This window comes from Montipora capricornis, chromosome 12 (genome assembly GCF_036669925.1).
Source record: "Montipora capricornis isolate CH-2021 chromosome 12, ASM3666992v2, whole genome shotgun sequence".
Lineage (NCBI taxonomy): Eukaryota > Metazoa > Cnidaria > Anthozoa > Scleractinia > Acroporidae > Montipora > Montipora capricornis.
The window spans coordinates 1,202,963-1,212,962 of record NC_090894.1 but is presented as its reverse complement, the minus strand read 5'-3'; the positions used below and the strand labels follow the sequence as shown (position 1 = coordinate 1,212,962).

The 10,000-nt window shown below is 38.6% G+C and overlaps 1 protein-coding gene and 1 pseudogene across 1 annotated transcript in view; one reads left to right on the top strand and one right to left on the bottom strand.

Moving 5' to 3' along the window:
• Nucleotides 1-10,000, top strand: part of LOC138025285 (uncharacterized) — a 411,211-nt gene that overhangs the window by 211,258 nt on the left and 189,953 nt on the right. The gene's annotated exons all lie outside the window — the stretch shown is intronic.
• The window catches only part of LOC138027114 (XK-related protein 6-like), a 52,110-nt pseudogene continuing 49,973 nt past the window's right edge, over nucleotides 7,864-10,000 (bottom strand).

Genomic DNA, 10,000 nt, shown 5'->3' with positions numbered 1-10,000 from the left:
ATGTCAAGCGAGCCTTGGCTCTGAGCAATTTCAACATTCATATGGACCTATAGACTCCAGGAATCTGCTAGATGTTCTGGAATCGATTGATCTCACGGAGCATGTCCATCAATCCACCCATGAACTTGGCCACACACTTGATTTGGTCATCACTCGAGCATCGGATGCCATCATTGCTGCTTGCTCGTACACTGGTGAGTTATTAGGTACTTTAATCAAATCACTATGGCGACCTTCACTACAGCTTTCGTGGATGCGGAGAGCCGTGATGAGTACGTCACCAAAGTCCGCCAATTTTGAACTTTAAGCATTAGCGGTCAGCATGGCGGTCAGCAAGGCGTACGGCCACGTTTTTCCAACCTCTATGATGTTGGTCTTCCTTATCCTGTTTTATCCCATTAACGTTTTTAATAGGGGTCCAAACCTATATTTGTTAACTTCCTTAATACAACGAGATGCTGTTTCTGACTGCTATTTTCTACGTAGCCTCGTAAACAGCTCCTGTACTCCTCCATCACCTCCGGCTGGCGGCCATATTGGTCTATCACCGAGGAGCTTTTTTCGTTCGAGAATTGCCAGATACACGTCTTCTTCTTCGATAGCTACCTTCCAACTTTTGAGGACATCTTCTGTCCAGAAAATAATACTCTCCGGTGATATCGAGCTAAATCCTGGCCCTACGTGTAATCAAGAAGACCAGCTACTTGATCTGCTATCTTCTCTCAGAAATGACAGAAATTGCTCTATTACAGTTGGCCATTCAAACGTCCGTGGTCTTTACTGCAACCTGAACCAAATTAGATTTCTTCTCAAGTATTCAAAATTAGACGTCTTTGCCATTACAGAAACCCATCTGAATGAATCTATTGGCAACTCTGAACTTTTCATCGATGGCTATTGTCTCTGGAGGCTCGATAGAAGAGACAAGAAAGGTGGTGGTGTCGCCTTCTATGTTAAAAGGAATATTGATTGCGAAATAATTTCTAAATATGAACGAGAAGACATCGAAGCTCTCTGGCTGGAAGTAAAAGCTCGTTCACAAAGACTCCTCGTTGGCTGTGTTTATAGACCTCCTGGCTACGACGGCTTCTTTGGTCATTTTAACTCGACCCTCGAACATATGTGGAAAACACGTAAGAATGGTCTCATTACTGGTGACTTTAAATGCAAACTTGCTCTTAAACTCAGATATCTACGGAATCATGATCATGAATTATTACAGTTACAAGAACTTGATAAAGAAAGCACCTAGCACAACTGAAACTACAAATACTTTGTTGGACTTGATCCTTGTTAGTGATTCTTCTAAAGTCAGAGATGCTGATGTTTTAGACTTTGCTATTGCTGACCACAAGTTTATCTATGCTGTTTACAATTTAACTCCAAAGAAGCAAAAACCACTGCTCGTAAAATCACATAGCTTCAAAAATACAAACTTGGATCAACTTAAAAAAGATATAGAAGACTTTCCTTGGTGGAGCTGCTCTACTTTTGAAGATATAAATGACACAACCTGGGCTTGGGACCATTCATTTAAGAACATTGTTAATTCTCATGTTCCCCTTCGTGAAGTCAAGATTAAACAAGACTCCTTACCTTGGGTAAATAGAGATATTAGGAGGGAAATGAATACAAGATTTAAGATTTAAGCTACTGAAGTCTTTTAAAGGTCCCCAAAGCTCAAGCCATTTATGGAATAAATACAAAGAATCAAGAAATAAAGTGACTTACCTCTTAAGAAAGGCTGAAACTGAGTATTGGAGAGAGAAATTCTGTGAATCCAGAAACTCAAAAGAATTTTGGAAAACAGTGAAAGACTGCACAAATATAAATAAAACAAAGAAATCTGCTGTTGTTAGAACTCTCAAGAATAACAACAATACTGAAATATCAGATGACATTGATAAAGCTAAAATCTGTTACAGAAGCACTCTATTCCTGATGACTTTGATATACTGAATCATATCTATAGAATTTCTCCTTCTACATATTCTACGGAAATAAGTTTCACTCAAATTGCTAAAGACCTTGAAAAGGTGAAAGCCAAGAAGGCCCCTGGTCCAGATGGCATCTCATCAAAAGTTCTATCCTTGATCAAATCTTCTGCTGCTGATGGCCTATTCACTGTTTTTCACAAAAGCTCAAGTTTGAACAAATTTCCTGATATATGGAAACAAGCTAAAATTACTCCAGTCTACAAGAAAGGCTCCTTTTCTGATGTTTCGAATTACAGACCAATTTCTTTACTCAGCATTCCTGGTAAGCTCCTTGAGAATCAAATCTGTTCTATTATTGATAGTCACTTGCAAGCTTGCAATCTCCTAAGTGAACACCAATGGGGCTTTAGAAAAGGTCTCTCTGCAGAAGACTTACTTCTTACTATGACAGAAAAATGGAAGCTAGCTATGGACAAGGGTCAAATTGTTGGAGCAATTTTTATAGACTTCCAAAAAGCTTTCGACACTGTCTCACATGAGATCCTATCTTTAAAGCTCAATGCAGTTGGTATCTCTGGCCCATTACATCAGTGATAGATATCAATACACAGAAATAAACAACAAAAGGTCGGCTCTTCTTCCTATTAGATTCGGTGTCCCTCAAGGATCCCTGCTCGGCCCAAGATTATACACCATCTATACCAATGACCTTCCTAACCAAGTAAAAGATGGCTTGGCCATGATGTATGCTGACGATACTACACTTTATACAATTGGTTCAAGTACTGACCAAGTTATCTCATCTTTGAATGTTATGATGTCACAGATATCTAAGTGGAGCTCTCTAAACAAATTGACTATTCACCCTACAAAAACTGAAGCTATGATACTGGCAAAGCAGCAGTTTATTGGTCCTTTGCAGCCTTTGCACTTTGGCCCTGGCTTTGTGAAGCTTGTCAACTCTACAAGCTGTCTGGGTGTTACAATTGATAATAAACTCTCCTGGCATTCCCAAGTAGACGTTGTTAAAGCTTCTTTTTCCAAAAAAATTGGTGCTCTGAGGAGAATGTCATATTTACCTAAGTTGACTCTAGAAGAAATATATTTTAAAACAATTATACCTAGCATTACCTGTGGAATATCAATGTGGGGAAACTGTTCCCAATCATTACTTAATAGTTTAGATCACATTCATGCTCGCCCATGTCGTATAATTAATCGTCTCCCTTCTTCACAAGAAAGTAGCTCATGTTTGCTTCAGTGTAATTGGCTTCCTATCAATTATTTATATAAAAGACGTATATCACTTAAGATGCATCAAATTTTTGTAGGAGCTGCCCCCAGCCAAATTTTGGATATGTTTTCGATATCATCCAGATCAACAAGATTTTGTAATCAATTTAATATTATTAGGGTAAAGTCTGAACTTGGGAGAAGTTCTCTCCAATATAGAGGCCCAAATATCTGGAACTTTATAAATAAAAAAGTTAAACTATGTAATGTTAGCAAAGACTGAAGGGTTTTTAAAAGCAATACTTAGAAAGCACTCAAAAGACATCTTTAATTTTTCATTCAATAAGGAAGCTATTGTAATTTCAAACAAGAATGACAGGTCCACATCAGCTGATAGCTGCCGATGCAACTATTACTTTGTAATTTTTTGTAATTTTAACCTGCTTTATCAAATAAAGAATTGATGATTGATTGTTGGTTGAGCGACGAAAACAGTGACTATGGCCTTTCCCTCTTACTTGCTTTCTCTGTGAAACTGCTAGCGAGAATTCAAGTAAGTTCTAAATGACCTCCTTTAGAGAAGCAAGAGATGTCATCCTTCTGTGTTATGATCAAGGACTTATAAGTGACGTGGAATTTATGTTGCTTTATGATTCATACAAGCCTCATTTACCGTGCGATTTGTATCCAACCTTTGAACTCGACGAAGTGGAGGATGATGAATGTGTAGCTGAATTTAGAGTTAGAAAACGAGATTTCCCTTTGCTTGCTGATCGTACATGGCAGATGTATGGAACAAAATATCAAACTCATTTAAGGAAAAGAAAAAAAAATCAGTGTGGAGCGGGCCATCATATTTATAAAAGTACAAGCCATTAATTATCAAATTTTCTCCTATTGAAAGCAACTTTGTGATGAATTTCTGTTCTTAAATTTCAAAGATTTCGTTTCCATTGAAGGATTGGTAGCAAAAGCCATTTTAGGGCTATTTCTGCACAAAACTACAAATGCACAGCATGACATTTTCGCTGGGAGTGATTCTTTACCTCGTTTACCCAGAGCAGACAGCAATCGCCAATTTTAAACTGGACATCATCAAATCCGGCGCTTCAGATATTCAAGTCTAGTTTAAAGAAACTTCAGTGACATTTAGCTTTATGTTCAATCCATTGCTTACAGTCATGATAACGGTTTTCGTTTTGCCTTTGGTTTGTTGACAGACGCGGCCATTTCCTGAGGTGCACGTAGAATTTTCAAGCTGAGATAACAGATAAAACATGTTACTCCTGGAAAGTCAGAAGCAATAAATAATTTCATGATAAAGTGAAAAACAATCTAGATGAGGTTTTGAAACCAATGCTTGAATCTGTACCTTGCTTAGTTTGCATTTTTGAGAGTTAAAATAGAATTTTCGGTCCTATGCTTCTGTTCCAAAGTGGTATATTTTTTAGGTCAACCATCCAGATACTAAGCCCACCAGACAGGGTTAACTTCAGTGAACGTTTGTATTACAAAGCTGCCAGATGCTCAGAGTGCACGCTTAAACTTGCGGTGAAAAGAAGTTGTGAGGGAACTTGAAAATGATCAACATGTCAGCCTCGAAGCCAATGTTTCACGATTTCCTTATATTTTCTTTCATCTTTCTGGGTTTAGTACTTTGCTAGTAACCACATGTCTTCTCAGGGACTATTTACCTAAGATTTCTACCATGGCACTACAATGATATATGACACCAAAACAATATCGTGTACTATTAGAGCTACATATTACGTAAAAACAACTTGAATCCCCTGGAAGACAAAATTCAGCTCAGTTGACAATATGGAATAAAGCGCTGTGTTACTGGATTACCACACGTACGCAATGCGTGCCTATTTTTTCTAAAGATGACAGGAATTTTTTTCTTTCTGAAAAATGATTAATAGGCTGGTGGCCAGGTTTTTAAGCTCAGAAAAAAGATCTGTTTCGTCGTATGAAGGTGTGAGCCAAAGGGCCTCTGCTGGCACGACTTCTAGGTGACCTCTTAAAGGACCCCCGACTTGAAAACATTGATTGGAACGCTGCATTTCAATACCATCTAATTCAGTTCCTCCTGTTTTTGAGTAACACGTACCACAGGCAAGCTGGTGTACGCCCATGGAGCGTCTAGTTTATTTTTTCGACTCCGTTTTTGGACTTTCGACTTTTTACTGGGTTGCCAGTATAGCAATCCCAATATTTGTTGGTTTTTTAATTTATTATTTTTTTTGCCGTGTCATGAAAAGTCTTTCCTGTCCCTCCCCTGCTAAGTAGTGTCTTTGTGTGTAGAGTCCTCTGTGCGTATTTTGTTAGGTTTGAGGGGGGTCGGGGTAATGCATAGATTTCTCTGGTGGACACGAAGACATTTAATTAACCTGCAATGGCGCCGAAAGTCATTGTAATGCGAATGGCGTTTTAGTGCATATTTCAACAAAATATACCCTTATGGAGCTCAAGAATAAAAGCTCAATTGCATAAACAAGACAGGCGGTGGAAAAAAAATCTGGAATCTTAAAAGCGACGAGTAATGGACTTCGACAACAATCGTTCGCCCGTCGAGCCAAAATGAAAGTGAGCTTTATTTCAAACATTTTATCACGAGTATAGTGTTATGTACAATGCTGAAACCAAATGGAAAATTATCTGGTAACTTATGGGTTCAACAAAGACAGAGAACGAATCGAACACCTTAAGTGGATCTGTGATTTCTGTTGTCTGGCATTCTTCTGCCAAGAATTATTTGAATTAAAGCTTGTGGACTATTTTGTGCTTCATTATTCAAGGAAAAGGTTCTTCAGGAAAGGGTTTGAACCTGAAATTTATTTTGCTGCCTGCATGGTAATTTGGCACGATTGAGTTTCATGTCTTCACGCACGCCATGAAATAGGAAGAGGTTTTGCCTCTAAGAGCAAATATGTTGTTTGTTTCAATAAAAGTTTCGCTGGAAGAGGTGGACCTTATGATTTTATCATGTGGTGAAATTTTATTCGAGCTTAACAAATTTGCATAAGTGCGTTGAAATATGATACGCGACGAGACAGGATTTTTTTCTCTCTGACAAATGATTAATAGGTAGCCAAGTTTTTAACCTCAGAAAAATCTCTTTTGTCATTATGGTGTAAAATGAAGTTTATTTGGGAAGCCGAAAATATTTCTTGAACTTCCTGGCTAATCCAATTTATTGCTACGACTTACTCGTGCGAAGATTGTTTACATGAAACGCCTCACGCTTTTTGCGAATTTTGAGTGTCCTGAAATTACATCATTTTCTTGACAGAGCTCCTTTACCACGAAGATTTTTCAGCAATGTATCACTTTACTCTCAACCCAAAAACATTCAGATAGTAAAAGACTTCATATTATTAACCATTTCTTTTGCTTTTGTGCTTGTCAGCGTTGTGATTTGCGATAATTCGCAAGTCTGTTTTCGTACCTCGCGATTGTGTAAATAGTTGACCCTGAAGTCAAATTAGATATGTTTTTCAGGAACCCGACAGATGAAGTGTAAATATTAAGTTACATAACGGAAGTTTCTTGGCTAAAAAGTACGTTGTTTTACTTTGAAAACGACGAACGATTAAAATTCTTTCCCGCAGTTCATTCAGTTGACACAAGGTGATCACGTGCACCGTTATGGTTGCCTAGCACGTGATCGATTTCTTCCTTTTGACAGAACACCATGACCTTTTACTTCATTCATAAAAGTCAGAGACTGCAGAAATTTTCGTGTTTTTACGATCTATTGTCACTAATCTTTCGATGAGAATTTAATTCAGAGTTATACAAAAAAACTATGTTATTTTTTTCTTCATCTGTCTTTTGCCTTGTCTTTTACTTTTAACTCCCGGCTTTTACGGTACTTTTTGGTGCAAACGTAGAGCCAAAAAATGTTTTGACCTGGCAACTGCAAGACATGCATGACACGCAGGAAAACATAAGTCAGAGCAATTGGTAATTAGTCTTTTTGCCGACTATTTATTTAAAGAAGAAACGAGTGAATTTTACTCAAGAGCGTGTTTTGTTATCTGTAAACTGAATTTATTACCAAAGCTTAAACAACTAAAAGATCTCAAAATGGGACAGGATATTACAAAATAATTAAAAGTGTGAACGTGTGAGTAAAAGGGCCTCTGCCGGCACGATATCTGGGTGACCCCTCAAATGGTGTTAATCACTCCCGACTTGAAAAAATTAACTGGAATGCTGCAGTTCAATACCACACAATTCAGTGTCTTGTTTTTCTGCAACACGTACCACAGGCTACCCAGTTTACGCTTCACGGAAGCGTCCAGTGTCATTAGTATGATTTGCTCTGGCTGCGCATGCTTAAAATTTATCTGTCTCGTCAGGAGCCCATTACCCGGCCCTCCATCTTCCATATTAATCCTCTCAGTCAACCCTTTCCCGTATCTCTCTATTTTTAGAAGCACCTCGCAGGGGGGCTTTACTGAGTGTTTCCACACTAGCCAATCATAAGAGACCTATGGTCAGCCATTTATTACGTCACATACGTATGTGTTGTTTGGAGCCACTTCACGTATGTTCTCAGTCACATATGGCGCATATGTCACATACGTCAAAATGTAGTAGTTCTAAACATAGAAAGATACGGCACAGGGTTGACTCAAGGGTACAATACAGATGAAAGCTCCGGGTAATGGGCTCCTGGTCTCGTAGAAGGCAGCTCAATTGGAATTGGAACTCGGTATCTCTTTCACCAGAGGCAATCGCGATGACCATTGAACCACGGAAGACTACGTGACAGACATGGGGGAAAATATGCTTCAAAGAATTGTGTGCGTAACCGGAAACAAGTTTTTGTTTTTTCGTTGCATGCAATGCAATATCCGGTTATCGTATGACTCTGTAACAGATATCGTAATTTTATCGTATGACTCTGTAACAGATATCGTAATTTTATCATTTCCCCAGTATTGTTAAGAGAAAGTATTAACTATTTTTAAATATCATCGTGGAGACTTGCAAAGCATCTATTTTCCGGTTTTGATTGGAATCAATGTCGTTAACAACAGTTTTTAATGTAAACTGCACGATTGCACTTAACCCTATCATTGGGTCACCGAATGTGGACTGTGGACTACGGAATTGAAACTGGATATTTACCAAGATATCGAAACATTAAAAAAAACCCACTGAAATACTGTGAACTTAAAGGAAGTCGGCTAAAAATCTCTCGAACAGAGTGTAGGCTACCCGTAGCCTTTTGCTTTTGAAAAGAGAATAAAATGTTCCGATAAAGAGCAATGGGGTTAGCCGGTTTTAATTTTTGTTCTCTCCATTTGCAAATTGAAATGATAATTTATCGGTGGAAACTATCAAAGTCGACACTGGTTCTTTTTTTAGCATTCTTATGCCTATGAACAGCAAGAGGAGAGTGTTGTTCAACAAAACAAAAAATGCAAGGTGACACACCGTAACACTAACCCGGTGTCGAAAAAGCTGTCTATGGCTGACAATTGATCGGATGAAATGGTTGTGCGCATGAGTGATGTGTTGGCCGCATTGGGTTGCTGTTTTGATGTGTCACGTAGCTTTTTTGTTGTTCAAGAAGCGTTAAGCTGTCGCATGCAAGAACAAACGCCACTCTGAAAGAGATGCCACTTGTCTTGGCGAAAAAGCCCATCCGCACACCCCACTTAGTAAATGGGATAATTTTAATATCTAGTTATTTACGGTAAATGAACGAGAAGAACAACCTGTCACATGTCAGTTTCAAGGTCGTTTTTCCTTAGTGCAAGATTTTTACGTTGATTTAACATACGCAAGAATACTTCTTAAGACAAGTCCTAGGTCACATGCATCGATCTTTTTGCGTACTTGCCTCAGCTTGGCAAACGGATGAAGACGGTAAAATCAAGATAATGTTAGCATTTATTTATGGGGAAGGAAGATGGAAGAATATGTAATCCCTGGTGTAAAAGGGAGGACAGTTTGTTGGTGGCTGTTTAGTGGCCAATCATTGTGCACGATACTAGACGTTTCGAAGTCACTATTTCAAACGCTGCTTTCACTCGAAATAGCACCACCTTCGACTTCCTCGGTTGCGCCTTTTTCGACACCTTTTAAGAGATTTTTAGTTACAGATGGATGAAAAAAGCCATAATATAACACCACGCAAACTAGACCGAGGAAAAACGCTCCCCACGATGTCGCCAACATAGTGATTTTGAATTCCGTATCAAATTTGGAATAAGAATACCACGTCTGAATTAAGACTAAATTTTCAACAAAGATCGCTATGTAATGGGGAATTCCCCAATTTCTAGTGTCTTTGCCCTCCAAAGGAAAGAAGCAAAATATGTTGACGCAAATGAAAGCGCATCTAAATAATTTGTCTCTAGCAGATCTGTGGGTGAAGAATTTATCAATTTGAGAACTTGTTAGGAAAAATGAAATTACGACGTGGAATCCAACAACTAAGAATACTAGACCTTTAAACTCGTTTGCAAAAAGGACAAGGGCTAGTAACCTTGCAACTAACATGAACAAGCGCCAAAAAAAAAAAGAAGAGAGATGCCCAAGAAACCCATTTCAATGAGACGCTATCTTCGTTTGAAAGGCGAATTTGAACGGCGAAATTCAGCAGGCTGTAGGAAAAGAGAAGCAGGGACTTGACGGCGTTTGCTCCCGCGAAGACATCAGAAGATGAGCTCCAGTCAAAAGAGCCTTTTTGCAGAAGAATATAGGACTGAAGAGCAACCTGTGAAGAAGAAACAAACTGATAAGTGATGGGATAGTTAGACAAGCGGGGAACTGGGTACGAATGTTGCGGTGTGTCTCTGGAGTGGAAG